At 40.4% G+C, this 23,871-nt stretch overlaps 1 protein-coding gene across 2 annotated transcripts in view; it reads right to left on the minus strand.

Moving 5' to 3' along the window:
- gab1 (GRB2 associated binding protein 1) overlaps positions 1–23,871 on the minus strand; it is a 70,711-nt gene that overhangs the window by 44,664 nt on the left and 2,176 nt on the right. The window lies entirely within an intron of this gene.

Below are 23,871 nucleotides of genomic sequence, written 5' to 3' on the forward strand. Positions count from 1 at the left end.
TAGAGCTCCTTAAGCAGTGTTTGAAAGCACATGTGCCACAACCCTAACATATATAAAAAAAAAGCTTCAGTCAGGTCTATGGAAAGCAAATTAACCTTTTTTTATTTTCTCCAGTGGGGAAGCAGGAGAAAACCCATGCAAATGCAGGGAGACTATATTGTACATTGTAACTCCAGACAGACAGTGGAATAGAAATAATCAAAACCATACACCTTTATCTAAAATTAATAATGGCCTCTTCACTCTGCACTGGTGTCAAGGATGGAGCCATGCAAAACCAGAATGTGTAGGTTGCAAGTGAAACCAAGAAACCTGCCCAATCTTACCCAGTTCCACTCACTAATTATTAGCACTAGCATAGGTTTTCTTAGTACTTTGCCTACTATGCCTTGCAAAAGTATTTTAACCAGTTTTCATTTTATGGCATAAGATTTGCTAAACTTGAACTTTGGTGATATTTTTTATTATTATTTTAATGCACCTACACTGAAATTTTTTTTTAAGGCACAACTTTTTGGGGGTAAGAAGGTTGTTCAGGAGAAATTCCCACCCCACTTTTCAAATCCATTTGCTCCAGGTTTGATGCTTGCGCACCTCGACTAGTAAACAGTGCAACATTTACCTTTTAGTTTTTCAGCAACTCCAATTTTAGAAGAACTTCTGTCTAAGCTTTACCTCTGTCCTTCTACTGTAACAAGATGTCAAGTTTCCAAATTTGTTTGAAAAATAATGGTTGACATAAGAAATGGTTCAAACAAATCTGCTGGGTAAAATCATTCCCATTTGAAGGTGTACAAAGCTGGTACATACATGCCCAAAATACTTTCAATATGCATGCAACATTCCATTGTATTTTTCTTAATTTTTTTTTTCAAAGTATTTTTTAAAGTATCACAGAACAGGTTTTTTTTAATGCAATGTTATTTAGTAAAATTAAATAACTGGTTAGGGGATCTAAAGAATACTGCAAGGTACTTTAAATGCGGCTCCTAGGACTTGGATAGCTTGTAAATCCAGGTGGTGGTTCTATAAAAAGACATAGCTCAGGACTCAAACCTTGCAACAAAATTTGTGCGACAAAATCGTATTTTCGCGCCGAGTACGAAAGTTTCAGATTCATTCAAGCTTCATTATCGTGACTTTCCTTGGGCCAGGTTGGAGCTGCAGAGTGCCATTGATTTCTAAGGGAGGCTTCCAAAATCATGCACCGAAGGATCAAAGTCGGAAAGGTTTTCCCGCTGTTTACAATCGTTATTATCGATATTATCGTGACTAATACAATTTTTTTGTAGGCATTTTCGTGATATTTGCGATCTTCAGAAATTATCAAATCCAATCCGAATTTTTACCATTCGGGATTCGAACTCATGATTTCATGAATGTGCCCCTTAGTGTTTGCAAAAGGTGATGCTGTTAGAATGTAAATCTTTGGTACAAGCAGATCTGTCGCCCTACACATTTAAGTGCGTCGAAAGCAATTTGGGGTGAGTCGTGCCATTTTTATGACTCCCACGAGTAGGATTGGTCAAAATACAATGTGCCATAGCCCTTAAAGGAACAGTAACACCAAAAAATGAAAGTGTATAAAAATAATTAATATATTATATACTATTGCTCTGCACTGGTAAAAGTTGTGTGTTTTCTTCATAAACACTACTGCAGTTTATATAAATACCCTGCTGTGTAGCCATGGGGGCAGCCATTTAAATTGAAAAAAGGAGAAAAGGCACAGGTTACTAAGCAGATAACAGATAAGTAACAGATTCCCATTGTATTCTACACAGTTTATCTGGTATCTTCTTATGTAACCTGTGCCTTTTCTCCTTTTTTCAATTTAAATGGCTGCCCCCATGGCTACACAGCAGCTATTTCTATTAACTATAGTAGTCTTTCTGAAGCAAACACGCAACTTTTACCAGTGCAGGGCAACAGTACGTTATATTTTAATTATTTTAAAACATTTTTATTTTTTAGTGTTACTGTTCCTTTAAAATCTTGCAGTAAACGAAAGCTGGTTTCATGACGGGTCCAGGTATATCTGGTCTGAATACTCTGTTAGAATTTGAAGATGGTCAAATATGCCCAGATTTGGTTGCCCAATTTTAACTTTTTTGCCTGACCAAAAGAGAAAACTTACATGTTAATGTCTTTTCTGCTCAATACCACTTATTCTGCCCATCAGTCTGAACAAATGGATCAATGATTTTTTATCAACTGTGTGAACAGCCAAATCACACATTATGTGAACTTTCAGCCTACAATCAGATCAGTTAGATAAGTCATAAGCTGTCCCCTCTATGGCTGCTTTTTACAATAAGCATGATAGCACCATGTTTTGTGAGGGACTTAAAGGAATACTGTCATGGGAAAGCGTGTTTTTTTTCCAGTTAATAGAGTTTCTCCAGAAGAATCCTGCATTGAAATCAATATTGTTATATTTAATTTTGAAATTTCACCTGTGCGCTGATGAACTTCAGTTACACTTTACTGCTAAACTGCAAGTTTGAGTGATATCACCCCCCTCCCAGCAGCCGCTAAGCAGAACTATGGGAAGGGAGTAAGATCAAAGCTCCCGGTTGATATCAGAATAGCACTAAATAGTAAGAAATCCAAGTCTGGCTTGGGACTCCTCCAGTTACATGGGAGTAGAAGAAACAATAGATTTTCTGAAAGCAGTTCTAATGTGTAGCGCTGGCTCTTTTTGAAAGCTCAGACTCAAGCACAATGCACTGAGATGGCTGCCTACACACCAATATAACAAAAGAAAAAAAAATATTTGTTGGTTCAAGAATAAAATTTTAAATGGTAGAGTGAATTATTTGCTATATAAACAGTGTAATTTAGCAATAAAAAGTATACCATAAAAATCATGACAGTATTCCCTTTAAGTATTTGATGGCATTTTCATTCACAAGCTTAAAAGTGGATAGAACCATTATTAATATCCTTTTAGAGGAGAAAGAATGGTAAAATTACTTGGGGAGGGGGGGTGCCAAATGTCAGGTTCCCCCCCTTCAGCAAGCACCACAGAGCAATCCCCTTTGCTACCCCAGGGCTGACACATGTGCACTAAAGTAAAGTAGTAGGCTTTTGTTCAAGTTTGGCTTTTAATGTTACACATCCACATGAAGTAAGAAGAACAGAATGGTTCCATGGTGCTCAATGAGAAGAACCCCAGGCCAGTAGATACAATACAATCACGTCTAACTTTTGGCACCATCCAGTCACTTTAACCATTCCTTTCCCTTTAAACACAAGGTAAAATGTAGTTAAATAGCGTATAGCCCCTATTTCAACATTGGTGAAACAAACAGGGCTTTTGCTGAACATACAAATGTGAGGGAAGCAAATCTGTGGGATTCTTTTTCTCATACTATGCCCAAGTTTAAAGTTTACTATTATCATCATACTTTTTCAAAACTGCTGCTGTTCACAGGGTCAGATTCTGATCTGGCTAAATCAGTGCTAGCAGCCTAGCATATAAAGAGTGACTCAACCGCTGGCCTTTAAAACACAAGCTCTTCCATTACACAAGAAAAGTCCCTTGTAGTCACACATGCATTCACACAGACAACCTTTCAGTTGAGATGCTGGGAAAAGAACAAACATGATGCTTTATTATCCAAGTCATGTGAATATTTGCAAGCATTTTTAAAACTTACATTTGTATTAGCTTGAGCGGCTGGCTCACAGGCTGCAAGCTCCCAGATTCAATCAGCTAATGAGATGAGGTAATCACTGAGCAGTTGCACAGCATTGCCTTGATGGCAGCCCATTACTTTAATCCCCTGACATCCCTAAGTACCCACGCCATTGACTAATCTATTTACTGGAGTGCAAAGAACACAAGGAAACACTCAGAAGAGACCTGATTGCATTCAATCTCTAAAATCAACTGCAAGATTTATTACTGCATATAGGCTACTGAGCAATATTACATATTAAAATATGGGTATTTGCCATGCAAATATATTCCTGGGGGGTTAGAATTGTGCATGTATTTCAGATAACATTAGTAAAATGTTTGGCTAGGGGACACAAATTAGTAATATGTGTATAGTATATATAATGGCATATAACATAGTATATAATATTGCATATTTATGCAGTAGGTGTAAGCCCAGTACAGTTATAGATCAGTTATCCGGAAACCTATTACCCGGAAAGCACCAAAATACAGGAAGGCCATCTCTCATAGATCCATTTTTTAACATTCTAATTTTAAAAAATTATTTCCTTTTTCTTTGTAAACATAAAACTGCAAATTTAGAACATCTTACATGCAAAAGACCATCAATAAGTGCCCCATAAGGTACAAAACATGTTAGGCTGCTCTATCTTGTCCTAATAAATTACTTTTTGAATGCAACTGTTCAAAAATACCTGAGCCAGAAAACACCAGGTTCTTAACATTCCAGATAATTGATCCTACACATGAATACACATATGGGAAGAAAGTACCAGAATTATTACCAAACTTTCCCTTTCCACACTAATTATAGTCAAGATTTTTTCCCCCACTATACCTTCATTTTCAAAACAATGAGATTTTTTAACCTTTAATAGAAAACAGTATGCAGAATATTTGCCCTTTTCTCTCAGATGGATCAGGTTATTTAGCTGTCTTAAACAAAGATTCCCTGCACACTAATGCAGTTTGAATGCTTGGAAGGTTTTCAGACTCATTAAAATTGCATGGGCTGTGGAAAGATTCATCAGGCCCAATGAGGAAAGCATGCATTTTAAATCAACAATACCACAGTGCAAATACTAAAATAATCAACAGCACAACAGAGAGCAAAGCTAAAACCCAAATATATAAGCTAGGATTAGAAGTATAAATATAGTAAGGCAGCATGGCAAAGTGCGCAGCCAGTGGGAGGTGTTGGTAGGGGATGTAATGGTCACTTTGTCATGGTGATTTCATTCACTTGCAACTCATCAATAACCATAAAACTAAATAGCCATAACTTACCAGTGGGTATTACAGAGAACACTGTATGCAGCATTGCCAAGAAAATAGATATAACTAATGTAACTGATAACAGCTAATTTGGCCGCAGCAGGGGGCATTGTACTGCTTTATCAGTTACTGAATTTAAATGAAGGAGCCAAAGACCTGAACTTTAATTCATGCAAACATTTATTTCATATAATAAGGTCAAAAGGGGGCAGCAGAATTCTAAATTCCCCCACCATAATCATCTTGGGGACTTGTTCATGTGCAGAGTCTGACCCAAGCTGGCACAGATCATTTTCTCGGTTGCCCTTCCCTTACTGGCCAGGCTCTCAGTATTCCAGTCTTTTCCTATTCCCCTTCGAGTCTCTTATTCAAATCTCTGCCTGGCTACTAGTGCAAGGGCAAACACACATGGGTTCATTAGTCTCTGCCACTATTAAAAAAAAAGTCACTATGACTAATTGGCACGCCGCAAATGATGCAAGATTAGTCGCAGTGACTTGTACATTAAGTTATGGAAGCTAAATCGCCATAATTAGTTGCTACTACTTTTTTTTTTTTTTTTTTTTGCTTTCAATAATATCTTTATTGAACATTGGAGTAAACAGTCAAAACAAGACAAACAAGGAAAAAGACATTTGTATAAATGAGTGCCGGTACTAAAGAGATTTCAAGTCCTGAGGGTTTTGTATGGTCAAGATCTTTGGGGGGTTTACTGAGGGGCGATGGCTAGAGAGGGGGGATCATCCGGGGCGAAGGGGACTGGGGGGCCAAGGCAGTCTGTCCAGTGTCTCCAGGTTTGTATGAAGGTGAGTATTTTCCCTCTTTTATCCAGGATTGTCCGTTCTAGAGCTGCGGTGTCGTCCATGGCTTTTTTCCATTCCGAAGACTTGGGGGGTATGGTGTCTTTCCAGTGTAGGGTAAGTATCCTCCTGGCGTGGAACAAAGCTTTCAGAATAAACATTTTTGTGTGGCTGTCCAGATTTTCGCTTAGATCGACTGTCAAAAGACAGTTCCTGGCCGTGCCTGTGCCCCAGCCCGGTATGGCAGCTGTGAGCCAACCTAGGATATCGCCCCAGTATTGTTTTAGGCATGGACAGTCCCATAGGGTGTGTATAAGCGTGGCTACATCTGAACCGCATCTCAGGCACAGGGGTGAGGTGAGTACTTTCATAACATATAGTCTTTGCACAGTATAGTAAGCCCTATGAATTAAATACAGTTGTAGGAGATTGTGTCTATATGCGAATGATACCATTTTTGGGGTGGCAAGTATCCATTCCCACTGATCATCTAGAAGAGCACCCAAGTCGCCCTCCCAAGCGTCCCGCACCTTCAACTCAGGGTCTCTATGTTGTGGTTTGTATAATTGTTTATACAGGCTTGAGATTTTTCCCTTGTGCGCTGGAATTGACAGGGTGTCAATAATAGGGGAGTTGGCTACCATGTTGCTAGAGCGAGCAGGTTGGGGGGTGAGGGCCCTTGTCAGCTTGTAGTGCGTTAACCACTGCGCAGGTGGAAGGTGCCTGCTGTTGCACAGTTGTTGAAGGGGTATAACTTGGTTGTCGGCCCAGACGTCCCCAATTGTGATAAGGTTGAGCGTATACCAAATTCTGGGGGGGTTATGTGGTGCCAGCAAGGGGAACTCTAGATTGTGCCAGAGGGGGGTTTGGGGTGGGTATTGCTCCATTTTCACTAACTTGTGTCCAGCTCGTAGTATTCTGTTTTGGAGTACCAGTATAGGGGAGGCATTCTTAGGTAATTTCTTGGTCAGTAGCGGGGGCCAGGGAGACTCCTGATTACTAGATACCAAAGCCCACAGTTGGTATAGTGGGGGGGAGATGTCTGGGTGAACCATAGGAGAGATATGTGCTAATTGGGCAGTCACATAATAGATGTACATGTCTGGGAGTGCCAGTCCCCCCCCATCCATAGGTTTCATAAGTGTGGTTAGGCGTAGACGGGGCCTGGAAGTGCCCCATATAAATCTGCTGAGGAGTGTATTTAGTTGGGTGAATACCTTCTTTGGGATATATACTGGGGAATGCCAAAGCGCATAGAGAACCTTTGGTAGCAAAAACATTTTGATTAGTTGGATTCTCCCTGCTGGACCTACTGGCAAGGCTTCCCAGGTTCTAAATTTGTGTTGCGCCCACTGGAAAAGGGTCTCTATATTGAGGTTATGGTATTGTGAGATCGGAAGGGCTATCTGTATGCCCAGGTATGTGAACTTGTTAGAAATCTGCAGTGGGCAAAGATCAAGGGGTTCGTTGGGTTGTTGTTTGTCCACTAAGAACAGTACCGATTTAGTGGCACTTGTTTGCAGCCCTGAGATCTTTCCAAACCCTTGGGTTAGTTCAATCAGTGCCTTCAGAGAGGGACCTCTATCCCCTAAGTATACTAGAGTATCATCGGCATATAATTGTACTTTTTCAGTAAAGCCTGGGTATTCAAAGCCCTTGATCTGGGGGTGTGCCCGTACTGCCTGCGCAAAGGGCTCTATGGCTATGGCAAAAAGGAGGGGCGACAGCGGGCATCCTTGCCTTGTCCCCCTAGTTAGGGCAAAGGCAGGGGTAGTAAGGGAGTTAATGCGGATGCTGGCCGTGGGGTATTTGTAAAGGAGTTGTATCATTTGGATAAATTTTGCACCAAACCCAAAGTGAGTGAGCACTTGCCATAGGTAGGGCCATTCAACGGTGTCGAATGCCTTGGTGATGTCCAGGGCTGCAATGGCCCTGTTTCCCGGACCTGTTGGGGAGTGAGCTAAGTTTAGGTACAGCCGTCTGGTATTCAGAGCTGCAGTTTTTGCCGGAATAAATCCTATCTGATCGGGGTGAATTATTTTAGTGATCACTTTACTCAGTCTACGGGCTAATACTTTGGCGAAAATTTTTACGTCAGCTGTGAGAAGAGAGATTGGCCTGAAGGATTCGCACAGCTGTGGATCTTTGCCCTGTTTGGGGAGGAGAACAATTGCCGCTTCATACAGAGATTCAGGAAATTGGCCCAGTTGGAGTGCTTCTTTGAATAGCTTAAGCAGTAATGGGGTTAGTATCTTAGAGTGCCTCTTGTATATTTCTATAGGGAGACCATCTGCCCCCGCGGCTTTACCCAGTGGGAAGGAATTTACGGCCTCTTGTACCTCTATCTCGGTGAGTTCAGAATCTAAGTACTCGCTGTACTCTTGGGACAGTGTCGGGAGAGCGAGTGGGGCAAGGAAGGAGTTAATTTCAGGCTCCAGGGCTGTCAGTTTGGTTTTGTATAGGTCCGTGTAGAACGAGACCAGCATATCTTGGACCGCCTGGGGGTCTGTGTGTAGGTTGCCTGAGGGGTCTCTAAGTACTGGGACTGGGGGGGGAGTAGTGTGAGCTTTGGCCAGGTGGGCGAGCATTCTCCCTGCCCTCTCGCCCTGCTCATATATATTTGTTTTGGTAAAGTATAGCTTATTCAGTGCTTTTTGCTTGATAGTTTGTGTGTAGTTAATTTGTGCTTCATTAAGAAGTTTAAGGTTCTCCGGAGAGGGGGAGGCAGCAGCTACTGCGTCTAGGTGTGAAAGTTGAGACTCGAGGGCTTGTGTGGCTTTTTGTGCCTGACTTTTGTAAGCCACTATTTCGGCAGATATAGCACTCCTTATGTAGGATTTCAAGGAGTCCCAGAAGGGGAGTATGCAATCCGCTGTTTGGTTCAATGTTGTAAAGTCATTTATGTAGTCATCTACTGTTTTGGAGTTGTCTAGGATGTTTAGCCATACTGGGTTTATGGAGGGGCGTGGGCGTTTAATCTTGTGTGGGAGCACAAGTTTGAGCTGGAGTGGGGCATGGTCCGAGATACCACGGGGGAGGTAGTTTGTTTCGACCACATATGGAATTGCGGTTGTGTTAATAAAGGCCATGTCTATTCTGGATAACGCTAAGCGGGCAGAGGTAAAGCATGAATACTGAAGTACCCTGGGGTGAGTTTCTCTCCATGGGTCTATTAAGGCTAAAGAGGTCATTAGTCTAGAGAGCTGGGTGCTCTTGGGGGGAGCCCTTGTAGGGTGCTTCCAGAGTCTGTCCAGTTCAGGGAGCAGGACTTCATGAAGTCTCCGGCTATCAACGTTAGTGCTCTCGGGTACAGGGCTAACTGGTCCGCCAAGGCTTGATTTACCTCTCCGTCAAACGGAGGGGGAATGTAAATGTTGGCTAGGAGTATTTCACAAGAATAAAAGTAGCAATGTAGAAATATAAATCTGCCTTTAGGGTCAGTCCTGACATTGTCGAACCTGAAGGGGACAGATTTGCCTATGAGGATGGACACCCCCGAGGAATGTGTGGAGTAGGTGGCATGGTATGCCCATCCCACCCACGGGCGCTTAAGAGCTAAAATTTTGGAGCCTGTCAGGTACGTTTCCTGGAGGAAGGCTATTGAGGTAGAGTGTCTTTTGAGGAAGTCTAATACTAATCTACGCTTGATTGGACAGTTGAGGCCTCTCACATTCCAGCTTGTCAGCCTAATCGCCATGATTTAGGGTTAGGTAGGTAATTAAGGGTATCCCTACTTACATACACTGCATAATACCATAGATAGAAATGCATATTGACATTATACCGACATTCATATTGAGAATTAACACATAAGGTAAATTTTCCCATAAACTTGCCCCCCTCCCCTTCCACCCGGTTCCCAACTTTGGGTAGAACTTGTCCCATAACTAACACTTTACCTCTGATCAGTATTGGGGTGGGTCAAGCCACTCCGTTAAGCTTTAAGTAAAAGAAACTAGTGTGGTAAAGCTTAAAGCAACTGCTTAAGCAAAATGCAAACAGTTAGGCTCGCTGTGCCCTTACTATGGCCGGGTGTGTAACCCGCTTTATATGACAACCTGGTCCGGCGCAGGGTTGAGAGGTGAACCTCAGCAGGGGTGTCGTTGGGCCGATCGTTCAAGGGCCATTAGGGATGCACTCCTCTGGCATCCAGCCATGTGCTGAGCTCCTGTGGCGTTGTAAAGAAGGTAAAGCGGCCTTCAGCTTGCACCCGGAGTCGGGCAGGGTAGAGCATCGCATAGGGGAGACCGGCCTCTCGCAGTCTGGCCTTGCAGCTTTGGAAGCCTGCTCGTTGTCTCTGGACTTCCATGGAGTAGTCGGCAAAGATGGAAATGGTGGACGCTTGAAGGCGTAAAGGGCCTTGCGTTCTGGCCAAAGAGAGGATCTTGTCGCGGTCCCGGGCGTTTAGTAGTTTGGCGATTAAGGGTCTCGGGGGCGCCCCTGGAGGTGATTGCCTGGTTGGGACTCTGTGTGCCCGTTCAATGGAGAACATACTTGAGAGTTGCGCAGCGCCAAAGGTATCCTTAAGCCAGGTTTCCAGGAACAGTTCTGGGGTGTTGCCCTCCGCTCGCTCGGGAATGCCCACAAACCGCAGGTTGCTGCGCCTCAGCCGGTTCTCGAGATCATCATTTTTGGTCAGACAGTCTGCGAGTTGTTTCTGTAGGTTCCTATACTGGTTAGGCAGGTCTCTGCATGTGTCCTCCAGGTTGCTGACACGGGACTCCACTGCAGTGGTGCGTTCGCGCAGCTTTTGCAGGTCTGCTTTTATGATAGAGAGGTCTATTTTGATCTCGTCTGTTTTAGCATTTATAAGCGATGTGCAGGAGCTGTTGGCGGCTCTTATTTCTGACATTATATCGTGCAGAGTGGGCTCCGCGCTGTGCGAGGTTGCCCCAGGTGTGCTGTTTGTGCGTGCAGGTGTAGCGCCCTCAGCGGTACTCACGGCTTGGTCGGAGCTGTTTGCGGCCTGTTCCGAGTCGGCGCCATTTTGGTTTGTTTCCCGGGCATATTTCTCAAGTCGGGCGGCTGCCTCTGAGGCTCGCTTGTGTGCCTTGTGTTGCCCCATCTGCACTCTCTGGGGTAACGGCTGCTTCTCGAGAGGTTCTGACTCCGTTGCGAAGGGTTATTAGCGGGTTATGTCAGGATATTTGCAGGGTCTAGTGCGGAGCTCTAACAAGTACGTGCGCTCACATCGGTGGTCAGGCCACGCCAGTTGCTACTACTTTTTAAGTTGTGGTGACTAATTGCCCTGTGTGTCTACGCCCTGAATTGGACCATGGCAGCCAGGTAGCTGCTGAAATTCCAAACTAGAGAGCTGCCGAATCATTAAAAAAAAAGAAAAGAAAAAGAGAAGAAAAAAAAAAAACTAAAGACACACAAAAATAATTGCAATAAGTCCAATTGTAAATTTTCTTATCACTCTTTGTATTATACTAAAAGTTAATTTAAGGGTGAACTCTTCGTTTTATCTGAAATGAAATAAACTGTATAAAATATCGATGTACTTGGCCAGGGTTCAACTAAGGGCTAAAGCTGGCCATACACGCACAGATATCGTACGAAACAAGGTTTCGTATGATATTCCATGTGTGTATGGCAGATTGACAAGACAACGGATATCGCAAAAGCTTCAGATATCGGTCGTCTCGTTGATTGGGTGGGACAAAAGATTCTGAAGAAGCCCGAGCAAAATCGACATTTAGGGCTAACTCGTTAGATAGGGGTAGAATCCCTTTTGTTTCTACCTCCGTCTAAATCTGACGATTCAGCCCTGAACCAGTGGAGGGTGGGAACGATCTTGCCTGCAACCAATGCTCGCATGAAAGATCGTATTTGTAAGTTGCATGGCCAGCTTAAACTCCATGAGCATTTTTTTCCATCAGATTTTGTGGGACAGATTTAAAGGAACAGTAACACCAAAAAAATGAAAGGGTTTTAAAGTAATTAAAATATAATTTAATGTTGCCTTGCATCAGTAAAACTGTTTGCTAAAGAAACACCACTATAGTTAATATAAATATGTTGCTGTGTTACCATGGGGGCAGCCATTCAAGCTGGAAAAAAGGAGAAAAGGCACAGGTTACATAGCAGATAACAGATGAGCTCTGTAGAATATGATGGGGCTTTAACTGGTGTCTTTTCTCCTTTGAATAGCTGCCCCCTTGGCAGCCATTCACAGCTTTGTTTATATAAACTATAGTTGTCTTTTAGAGGCAAACACACCAGTTGCACCAGTGCACTATACTGTAATTACTTTTATACACTTTCATATTTAGTGTTACTGTTCCTTTAATCTAAACCTCCATACAACACCACGCAACAGCACAGGATTTTGTTGGAATCTATAAAATATGATCTCCATCGGTTGTAATGTTGGATAGTCTGTTTTGTTTCAGTATCTACACAATACAGTGTATTTCAATACAAAAAAAAAAAAAGTTAATCTGACTAGATGCTACAATATTGACGACTTTTAAGGGCAGAGGAAAGCAAATTTTATTAAATCAGCCCCAAAAAGTTTAGCTTTAGGCTAAACTAAAAGGAGACATTTTATTTAATAAACAAGAATGCACCAGTGCCTTATACTCTTTTAAATATAGAAATGCGATTTTCCCTGGCTCCTTACCCAAGCTGTGCAAGGGTGCCAGTAGCACTTAGCACACTGCACTGTAGGATAGGAACTAGACAGACAGAATTAGCAGATCCAATGGGTAATTTTTAAAGATGATAATTTTTAGCCCAAAGTGAAGCCAACGCCATATAATATTTATTACTGCCTACGAGATTAGAGGGGTTTTCACTTATGCTATATGTCTCCTTTGGCATTGCAGTCACCTTTTCCGATAGTAATCTATAGAAAACACAGTCACTGAATTTGGACTGCAGTTCTTCAAAGTGACAGTTTTGTACAAGTAAACTATGCATTCACTAATATGTTCTGATGAATGTTTATCTTACATAGTTACATAGGGTTGAAAAAAAGACCACCAGGTTCCTGAGAGACTGGAGTCCATCACACAACCTATTCTTACCAATCTATACCAACACATACATAACTATATTATATATATATATATATATATACATACACATACACACACAAACATTAATGGAGACATATCCTATAAAAATGATGAATGTATCAGTGAATTATACTCCTCTAGATATAGAAGGAATGTGCTTTAAAAAGTTGTGTTTCTGACTGATTTATTGAGAAATTCCACAAAACCCCCACTAGCCCCGCCCATCTGTGCCACTTCCTGCTGGCTGAATTCTCTGGATGAGCTGGGGAGCCGCCGGCCCTCCGTACACTGCACTGTAGGATAGGAACCAATCAGCAGCTAGGCTGACCTGATAGGGAACTGAAGCCTGTCTGTGCTTGTGTGAGTGCAGGGCTGTGATTGGCTCTCCCCCTCCTACTTTGCTTCTGGCAGGGACCGTTAGGACACGCCCACTCTTCATTTTACACTGGACGGAGAAGTGATACGATCTATAGGGAGCTCAAATAAAGGAGCCATTTTTACAGAGAGGATTCATTTTTAGCACAAAGTGAAACCAGCACCGTATATTATTCATAATTGCCTACAAAATTAGGGTTTTTCCCATTTATCCAATATGTCTCCTTTAATACTAACTGTAGATATTAGTTTCACAATAGCCTTTGATATTATGCTTGTTCAATAACTCATCCAGGCCCCTCTTAATCTTCTCTGCTCTATAATAAAGATCCCAAAAAATAGGACTGCACTTTGGAGCAAAAGCAAGGGATCTCTCTGTCACACAAGCATAATAAATCAGCCCATTAAGTTTGAGGTTTATCAAATATGGAACTGAGGAATCCTCAAAGATTTCCAGCAAAGTTTAGAGAGAATAGTTTAGGGGCAAACTCTAATTGAACATTTTTCTTTTATTGCAGAAAGGCATAGGAATTTAAATGCGTTTATTTGGTGTGTGGAATATTTAAGAAATATAATTTATATGCATTTTATATAAGCATTAAAGGACAAATAACATGTGAATATTTTTACCCAAGGGATTAGAGACTTTACAGGCTGCTATACATGAGAAATTGCAACAGATCTCTCTCTGTAACACACTTCTTTCTTCACTCATGATGGTGAAAACCAGTCAAACTGGCAACAGCAGGCAAGACTGCCATAAAGCACTTTCACAAATGGTTACAAGTAGGAAGGGCAAGCACATCTGAAGGAGAAAGCAAATAAGAGGTAGAAGAGGGGGCAAAGTTTTCTGTACTGTACTGGGGAATTGTACAGCAGTTATACAGACTGTCCAATTAATACCATTAACTATTGCTACTCTGATGCATTCAAGTTTGCAAATGCAGGATTTTGTGATGTTTTTATTTGATGTGAACGTTTTAATACATTTAAACAATGCCAGTTATTTTTGGTCTTGAGTTACATTTTACATGCAGCATTTGACACATTTCCAGACTCATTACTTTTTTAATCAGCCCCACACTGCACTTTTATGTTGAACGAGTTGTTAAACTCACTTGAACTTCAGATTCCAGCATGCTGCCTGCTTAGGGAATGCTTTGCTGTGTGTGCTTATTTGTGCTGACTAATAAGAATGAATAACTGTGAAAGAGGAACCAATTCTACAGTTATACGTTCTTCTTCTTCTGAACTGAGAATAGCTTTTTGCTAGTCTTTCCACAAACATGCAAGGCAAAGGAGGACATTTTAATGGGTTTACGGTTATTTGTAAATGTAATTACAAAGGAAAGCAGGATTGGTTTATTTCTTTGTTTTCTGGCTCTGAATCTTGAAGCAATGTAGCAGAAATAAGTTCTTCTCCAGGTTTGTTAATCAGCCGGACTTCTACATTGTTTCAAGTGTCAAAGACAGAAGAAAATAAACAATCAAACTTTCAAGAGCAATTACATTTACAAAACTTTAAGGGCTCTGGCACACGGGGAGATTAGTCGCCCGCGACAAATCTCCCTGTTCGCGGGCGACTAATCTCGCCGCCGCGCGTGCCATCCCACCGGCGATGTCATTTTTGCCGGTGGGATGGCAGGTGAAGGCAACTCAGGGAGATTAGTCGCCCGCGAACAGGGAGATTTGTCGCGGGCGACTAAACCTCTGAAAATACCTAAAAAAAGGAAATGTAACAATGTACTCTGCTGATAGTTACAGTGCAGCGCTCCCTAAGTGTAGGGGTTAAAAACTGCAGTTTCTATTTCTTACAATTTTTTCCCCAGAATAAAACAATCTCATACTGAAAAAAATAAAGTTGTAGGGTTCTAAATAGAAACATTCAGAACATAAGATATTTTGTCAATGGCATGAATACTTTTGCAACAGGATGCATATGCAGAAGCTATCACGAGAAATAAATGCCCCCCCCCCCCAAAAAAAAGTGACTGCAAGTCCAAATGTGTGCCCAACTCAGAAGCTGCTCTACTGCGCTGCCAGTGACAGCAGCAGATAAAATCCATTTGCTCTAGGTTCTAAAGTGCCGGCAATACACACTAAAAACCAATTGTTGTGTGACAAAATATCCATAGCATTCCAAATGTGATATATGTGGCAATCACTGCTGGTACCGAATCAAGGCCCCAAGAAGATCCAAATTTAAACCTAGTTTTAAAGGTATGGGGGCCAAAACAATTCAATGGTTAGGTGTTGGCACTTCAAGAGACTGGTCCAATAAACAAGTTGGGTACTTGATATGCTTTTTGTCTATTTGTTTAATTACTAAATAGCTATGATTTTTGTTATTTCCATCCAAAATTTAGCTCCTGTTTCCAACGAGCAAAGTCAAACAAACCATCAGCCCGCTGTAAAGCCTCTGTATAATGAGCTGCTCTTTATATAAAAAGATAACAGGCTTTAGCTGGGAGAAGAAAGGGGTGTATTATACAGAGGATTGTGGGCTGAGAATTTATGTATCTATGTTGAAAATGGGGTATACAGTCCCTTTAAAAGCACTGTATTTCATGCATTGTTGTGTAACTGTGCCCTAAGCAAGTATGACCTGCAACCCCCCCCCCTCCATTTACTAATTATTGCTGACCAAGTGGAGAACCAAGGGTTAATATACCCATCATATCTAATGATCAGTCAAATGAAAAATGTTGGACAGTTTAGCTTTGCAAATATTATCCATCTAAAACCCATATAAAACATATTTTAGTAATTTGTACCAGATTGAATTTTCAAATCTATTAGAGAAATAAGGAAGACGCATCATGGCATTTAAGACAGGGCTGAAACACAGGAGCGCTTGCTGAATGTTCTTAGCCCAACAGCTTGTATGCCACTAGTTGGATGTAGCTGCATGTCTAAAATTAATGTAACAGATATTAAAATTTGATCTGTAAACAACTGGCATCAAATGTGACAACTTGTAATACACTTATTTACAGAATGAAAACAGGAACCGTGCAACTTTATCCGATAAGGCTATACATTAAAGCAGAGAATCAAACTGTGTAGCATCACACAAAATCTGGGGTTGTCATGTCCAGCTGCATCAAGTTAAATGGTTAAGATTGTAAGGGGCCAAGTCTGACTAAAGTCCCTGTGTATTTTAGCCCTTCGTCTTGCAAAAAGTGTCTGACAAAACTAGAAAATCAAGTTTCAATTGCATTATATGTAAACTGATCTTAAAAAAAAGCATTGGCATGTTTAACCAATTTGCTAAAATAGCTCTGTGTTGGACAATACTGTGTTAATGAAGTTCCTTATTGTATCATTTCAGTGAGGAAAAGTATAATTACTGGGGGGGGTGCCGACATTTGGCAACCCTCCCACAATGATTATACCTTTCCTCAATAGTCGCTTACCTGAGACCAGTTATCCTGTCCACTGTAAACTGCTCTGGCCCAGGGTACTTCTATCCTTGCTATGGCTCAGCCTGGGTGTGCATGTGCAGTAGAGTAAAAATTCTGTTTTTTGCTTTAAAATGCGGATTTTTATTCTACCAACGCAGGTGTACCTAGACCACAACATAGAGAAGCTTGAAAAAGAAGAGGACAATGGCGGAGTAGCACTTTTACCTTTCCTTTTAATTAAAAGCTGCCAGATTTAAAGGGAAAAAAAACATTAAGAATAAGAAAAGAGAAAATTTTATGGCAGTAGTACTGTTTTCAGTTACAGATAATTGTAACCCTAATGAAGTTTAAACCAGTGATGTGTTAAAACATACATCTCCACATATCTTCTGCTCAACAAGTTATTAATTATTGACCTAAATGCAACAACAAACTGCAATTTCATAGAAAAAGGATTCCCCCCAAATGAGCACTCAGCAAATGACTTGCAAACAGAACTAGGTTGTCCAACTGGACACCTGGAGGCAGCGTTCACGTGGCGCTCCAAAGCATCTATATCCTTCCAAGGCTAGTCAAAAGGCTCCTTTATATGACATAATTGTTTTAATATAATTTGATACACATGAAAGTGTACTTTGGATAATCAGTCCGTTATATAAATATCCAGTCTGCTTGGTTCACGATGGTACTCTCCTCTACCAACACATGAAGTTTTATGCTTGCATAGATGTAGCCACTAAACAGCTTTTCGTAACAGTAAATAAACAGTTGAGATTAAAGTTGGAATTTTTGTTGTTCTGTAGTTTCGGCAGTCTTTTGAGATACCATACCTTGAGGCAGGCGGCTTTAGCTTGAAAAAGCATGCAACAATGCATGTGGGAATAATAGTGAATAGAAGGATAACAGAGAAACAATTAAAGATTGAGGAGAAAAGAATGATTTGAAGCCAAGTGTGACTATTCACTGATCTACTAAAGCAAACATCTGACACTGCTGCTACTGGCTTCAAGACCTGAGCAAACCAGTTATGAAATTAGCCCCACAGGACTTAATTACCTTGCTACTTAAAGGGGCAATATCAGCTAGTGACATATGGGCTGGTTTCAGTCAAAAACCCCAGGCTATGAGATCCAAGGGTGTGTCTTTCTACTTGAAAATGGTCAAATAGCACTTAAAGGAGAAAGAAAGGTAAAAACTAAGTAAGCTTTATCAGAAAGGTCTATGTAAATACAGCCATAAGCACTCACAGAAATGCTGCACTGACTTCTCTGAGAATAGATTAGTTGTGTCTGTAATTCCTGTGCCAGAGACACGCAGCTCTCTCCTCTCTCCTGCTCCCCCCCTTAGGAAAGTGGATCTGAGCCAATCAGAAGGAAGCTGACTCATAGTCTTACTAACTGAGCATGTTCACTTGGTCTGGGCTGGGGTGTCTGTGCAGGAGTGAGGCATTATGGGAACTTTCTTTACACAGCTCAGTGTTTTTTTTCCTGTTTGGCTTCAGATCATCTGAACAGGTGAAATATGGGGAGACTTAAGAGTACTATTGAGACAACTGAAGGTATGCCTGAAGCCTTGAGATTAACTCTTTATTAGCCTTTCCTTCTCCTTTAATAATGGTTTATACTGCAGACCAGATAATCAGATCTCATAGAAAGAGGGACAGATGAGGGAGAATAGAAATACTTGACTTTCCATATTAACAGTCAGTACACTCTATAAGGGTTGAAAAAAGCCAAGTAAACCCAGCACTCAAATTGGATGTTATTGCATAAGTTAAAAAATAATAAGACTGATAGAATAATCTGATGTAAAACTATATGGAAGCTTTGCCATCTGACACTACACACCTATAGGAAGGGAAAGCTGCATGCTGCGTCTGCATCAGACAAGATAAGCGATTCAGCTCTTGCAATGAGCCGTGCGTGTACAGGTACATGAATGAAAGAATGAACTGCGTTTCGACCTGCACTTCCCTGTGGTGGAACTCAGATGTGCTCCACCACAGGTCGAAACGCCCGTTCTAAAGTTCTAAAGTGTCTGAAAGACTTTTTGTTGCTCATTAAAATACATTGAATGTCAGATGTAGATGTATGAGCAAGACACCACCTGAGTTTTTATTGTGTTTTTGCGTAGATTTGCATGACAAGATTTTGTGGGTCAGTTAAATCTGATCAAAAAAATAAATCAAAATCTCCCATGTAGTTTAGCCCTAAGAGACAATCTACAATGGAGATTTTGTGGGATGGTGTCAGATCGACAGGACACATCTTACATGTAAGTACATGGGTCAAAATAAATCGGGTCTGACAGAAAATCTGTTAATGTGTAAACTATATGAAAACATGGGACATGCCTGTGGGAGGGAGCGCTGCATGTCGCATCTGCATCTGACAGGATCAAATGTGATGGAGTCTAAAAGACTTTCTTCTCATTGAAATAAACAGGTTGTCGGAGGTAGACGCATGAATAAAAGACACAATCTTTAGACTTACCAGTTTGCATTACAGCTGTGGGAATCAGGTTTTGTATGATCCCACAAAATCTCTTGATGTTACTTGACATGATTTTGTAGGTGAGATAAAGTCATACCCACAAAATTTTATCAAGGTTTAGCCCTAACACTAATGAGCTAATAAATGAAAACAAAGACATATTTAAAAGAAGCTTGTCAAAATTTTAAAGATGTTTAATGTGGACTTACATCCAAATACCTTGGCTAAGACTGCACATAAATTGTATTGGGAAGCAATTCATTTTTATTGGCTATTCTACCCAATTATCTTATTCTTTAGGACTACGGTTTCTGGATATAATTTATGGACTTGGCAAAGCTACAATGTGAACACATAATGTACTGCTATTGAATGATGTAGTTTGCAGGCCAGTTATCTGCAATATTTTGCTTACTTAATAATGAAAGAACTTCATGGAAACTTAATGGAAATATGGACTTACAGTAGGCTCATTACACTAAACCTATCCATACCCTGTACTCTATGGAGTTGAATAAAGGATTATTTTTGTTTCCAAAAAGTTTAAAGTCATCTTACCTATATCAATTCAGAATATTAAACATATATTTAGAAAAGTAATTAATAATAATTGAATCTTCAGAGATTAAAGATTTACTGATAAACTGAATAAAAATTTTACAATTACTCAATCTCAGTTTGGCTACTTAAAACCCTGTGTCATAAGTGTCTATCTATAAGATTGCAAATTAATTTAAGAAACCAGTATGGTATTTCTTATTAATATAAATGAGTATAAATGAGCAGATATGCATAACCTAACAGCATAAAGACAAAGCAAATATCATCAGTGAGTATATATTGCTCATGGGCTAATTTGTAAAAATAGGATCTAAGATTGCGATGTGCGTTTGTTCCTGCACACCTCTGCGGCAGTGTTCTTCTGAGTTCCTCCCCATTGTTCCTTATGGGCCTGTACTAACAAAGGCTCATGTAAGCACCAAACGCAGGTAGAATGCTGCAGTGGTATATGATCTGTTTGTTCCCACATGGCAAAACTAATTTCTCGGTTATACTGAAAGAGAAAAACTGACATGAAACATAGGATCTCTGGCTTCCAGCTTTAAATGAAATGAAAGCATTTTCATTTTAGTGCAGCTTCAAAGCAACACATCCATTCTGAAAATAAGAAATCAGATTTATGTGGGATACTATAAAGTTTTAATTAGTACTGAAGTGGCATTCTATTTAAATTCATTAGTGCCACAGGAGGCACAAGGGTGCTCATCAGCCACCTGAAACCTGATGTATGTTACGCTGATCTATGCAGTCATGTTTAGAATGTAAGAAATTTGTATACTGCCAACAGTATCCCTAAGGGTGAAGACTAGTAGCAGCTACTTGATGGCTACAGAAAGAGACTATGCTAATCATTTACAGATAATTGTATCGACGTGTGATTTAGCAGAGGCAATTCTCAGTATTGTATACGGCAGGGCATTTTGGAGTTTAGTAGCTGTGACAAGTAGCTGCTAAGTAGCCCCATGTGTCTTCACCCTAGAATTGGCCATATGCTAGCCAATTTTTAATGCTGAACAATTGTCCGGTGACCCATAGAAACCGTTGATGTAGGGTCATATGATAATCATTCAGATACCATGCATTGGTCAATAGTGTATGGTCACTTTTTGGGAAACTGTTAAATACAAATTGCTTACATTTGCCTGAAAAAAAACAAAAACTTAAAATTGCTCAAATGTAAGGGTGAATACACATGGAGCTACTAGTAGCAGCTACTTGTCATGGCTACTAAAACAGACCATGCTGATCATTTATTGATAACAGTCTCTACATGTGTTTTAGCAGAGGCAATTCTCAGTATTGGCTACGGCAAGGTATTTTCTAGAGTTTAGTAGCCATGAAAAAGTAGCTGCTACTAGTAGCTCTGTGTGTCTTCACCCTAATACACTCAGGATTGGAGCCTGTGTCCAATGCGGCAAAGTGAGATCAGATAGCCCTTATTAGAAAGTCTCCGTAAGGGCTCTGGCACACGGGGGAGATTAGTCGCCCGCGATAAAACTCCCTGTTCGCGGGCGACTAATTTCCCGAGTTGCCTACCCCTGCCATCCCACCGGCGAACATGTAAGTCGCCGGAGGGATGGCAGACGCGGCGGGGCGATTTGCGCGAAATCGCGCCGCCGATAAGCTGACAAATCGGTCTAAGGGACTGATATCGGCAGCTAGAATCGGCCTGTGTATGCCCACCTTTAGACTAGAACAGTTTGCAGAGTCTGTGAACCCCACTCGCAGAAATGTTCCAGGAAGACAAGAGAAGGTGAAAAATTAAGCTTTGAATTACAATACAGGTATGGGATACATAATCCGGAAACCCATTATCCAGAAAGCTCAGAATAACGGGAAGGCCATCTTCCATAGACTCTATTTTAATCAAATAATTCAAATTTTTTTAAACGGTTTCCCTTTTCTCTGTGATAATAAAACAATACATTGTACTTGATCCCAGCTATGATTAAACTAATCCTTATTGAAGGCAAAACAATCCTATTGGGTTTAAATAATGTTAAAATTATTTTTTTTGTAGACTTAAGAAATGAAGATCCTTATCTGGAAAACCCCAGGTCCCTAGCATTCCAATAATAAAACAGTACCCTGTACTTGATCCTAACTAAGATATAATAAATCCTTATTAGAAACAAAACAATCCTATTGGGTTTAATTAATGTTTATTGATTTTAAGTAGACTTAAGGTACGGAGATCCAATTTACTGAAAGGCCCCTTATTTGAAAAACAGGTCCCATATCTGTAATAGAAAGCAAATATTTCATTGTTGCTTGGAATACCTGTGGCCGGTATGACACAGGGAGTAAAGGTTATGTCACACATAATGTTTCTTCAACACAGTGTTTTGGTCTGACAACAACCACCCCCTGCATCACTGACAGGAATGACAGATAGATTTCAATCGTATGTATAGTGGAAGGAGGACAGAGCAATTCTCCACCAGCTACAAGTAGCTACAAGTGACAAAAAAATGTCCATGGCATAGGCATGTAGTCTTGCGTTCCTGTGTGGTGACTTTTTTTATGCATTCCATCTCACAGGAAAGTTCTGTATTTTGAGTCACATTTCAGATTTAGATCTCATATTTATATTGTTTATAATATTAGTGCGTGTTACTGCGCCTCAGCTAAGCATACAAATCCTAACCCTTACACACTCACTGCATGGGAATGCATGAGTTAACAAAAGATCATTCTTTTTCATTGTGCTTGTACCAACAGCACAGGACTAAACAGCCAAACGCAGGTGATAGGCAATATGTAGTGCCCAAAACTGCCTTTAGCATAGTGCCATGGGTACAAGCACAATAGAAAAGCTTCTGTAAAAAGTTATATATATATATATATATCAGTCCTGATGGTGTCTGCACTCCAAGGCTTTAGTATTCTGTGGGGTGCACAGCCAAAATCTGAGTATTTAGCATGAAATAATCCATGGCCGGCACACCCTTAAAATTCAAAAAAAAATTTTTTATTGAAAACTCATTGTTTAAAAACCAACGTTTCGGTCCTCATTAGGACCTTTTTAAACAATGAGTTTTCAATAAAAATTTTTTTTTTGAATTTTAAGGGTGTGCCGGCCATGGATTATTTCATGCTAATATATATATATATATATATATATATATATATATATATATTTATATATATTATAAACACATACAAGTAAACATTATTGCACTCAGCAGGACTAAAAAAAAAAAAAAAAGTTAAATTTAACTTCCCAACTTTTGGTCACATTACATACTACATAGTTAAATAGGGAAAAGAATATTTATTTTAAACGTCATATTTAGTTCCACCTACACAATAAAACTGGGGATAACACCACTTATCTGATAAAGTACTGTGCTGCATACTATAACAGTTCTCCTTTTTGAAAAGTTTTCCTGGCAACAAAAAAATTACTTATTTTTCCACAAAAAAAAACAGAGTATCCTGGATGTTTATCTGACATAGGTGGAGTTGAGTGATGAAAAAAATGCATCACTGGCAAGCCAGAGTAACAACTGTTCATCTGCTCTGAAGTGGGAAGAGACATTTTTAAATATATCAGCACGTGATGTGTTGCCAGCACTCAACTTTCAGCCTTTAGCCTGTGTGCAGGAATCTGCCCTCTCAGCAAACGTTCACAGTTACGTGTAGTTTCCTGACAGCCTTATTCCCACACAGCTTATTCCCAGAAAAAAAACTGTTTGGAAACAGAAGTTGGCAAACCAGAATAACAAACATTGACCAGAGGTCCCAGTTCCAGTCTCATAATAAAATAAACGGATCATCCGCTTTTCATAAATAGGAAGGCAAAGAAAGAAGTCTGTACCCAACAGCTATATACTTTAGCAAACTGGAAAAGCAATGTGCGCTTTTTTGTCCTGCAATTAAAATGCAACTTAAAGTGTGGAAAACTTAATATATACTGTCTTTTAAACACTGACTATTGGCAACATGAAATAACTCGCTACATTTCTGCCCTTATACCTATTTTACCAATGTTTGCCTGTCTTTTCAATGGGGAGTGTAGCAAGATGATGGCCCAGGACAAACACAGTACAGCTAAAAGATGCAGCAAGTGGTAATGCTGACAGTGTGGCACAGGTAATAGGATAACCTGTGCAACTATTCCACACTTCGAGACCGGTAACCTACAGAGCACTGAATAAACATGATGTGACAGGAGGCTAGCAAGATGCAAAATCTCAGTATAGCAGGAGAACGAATAACAGCTTCTAAATTGTCACTATAGCTTTAAGGGGG

The sequence above is a fragment of the Xenopus tropicalis genome, chromosome 1 (genome assembly GCF_000004195.4).
Source record: "Xenopus tropicalis strain Nigerian chromosome 1, UCB_Xtro_10.0, whole genome shotgun sequence".
NCBI classification, from domain to species: domain Eukaryota; kingdom Metazoa; phylum Chordata; class Amphibia; order Anura; family Pipidae; genus Xenopus; species Xenopus tropicalis.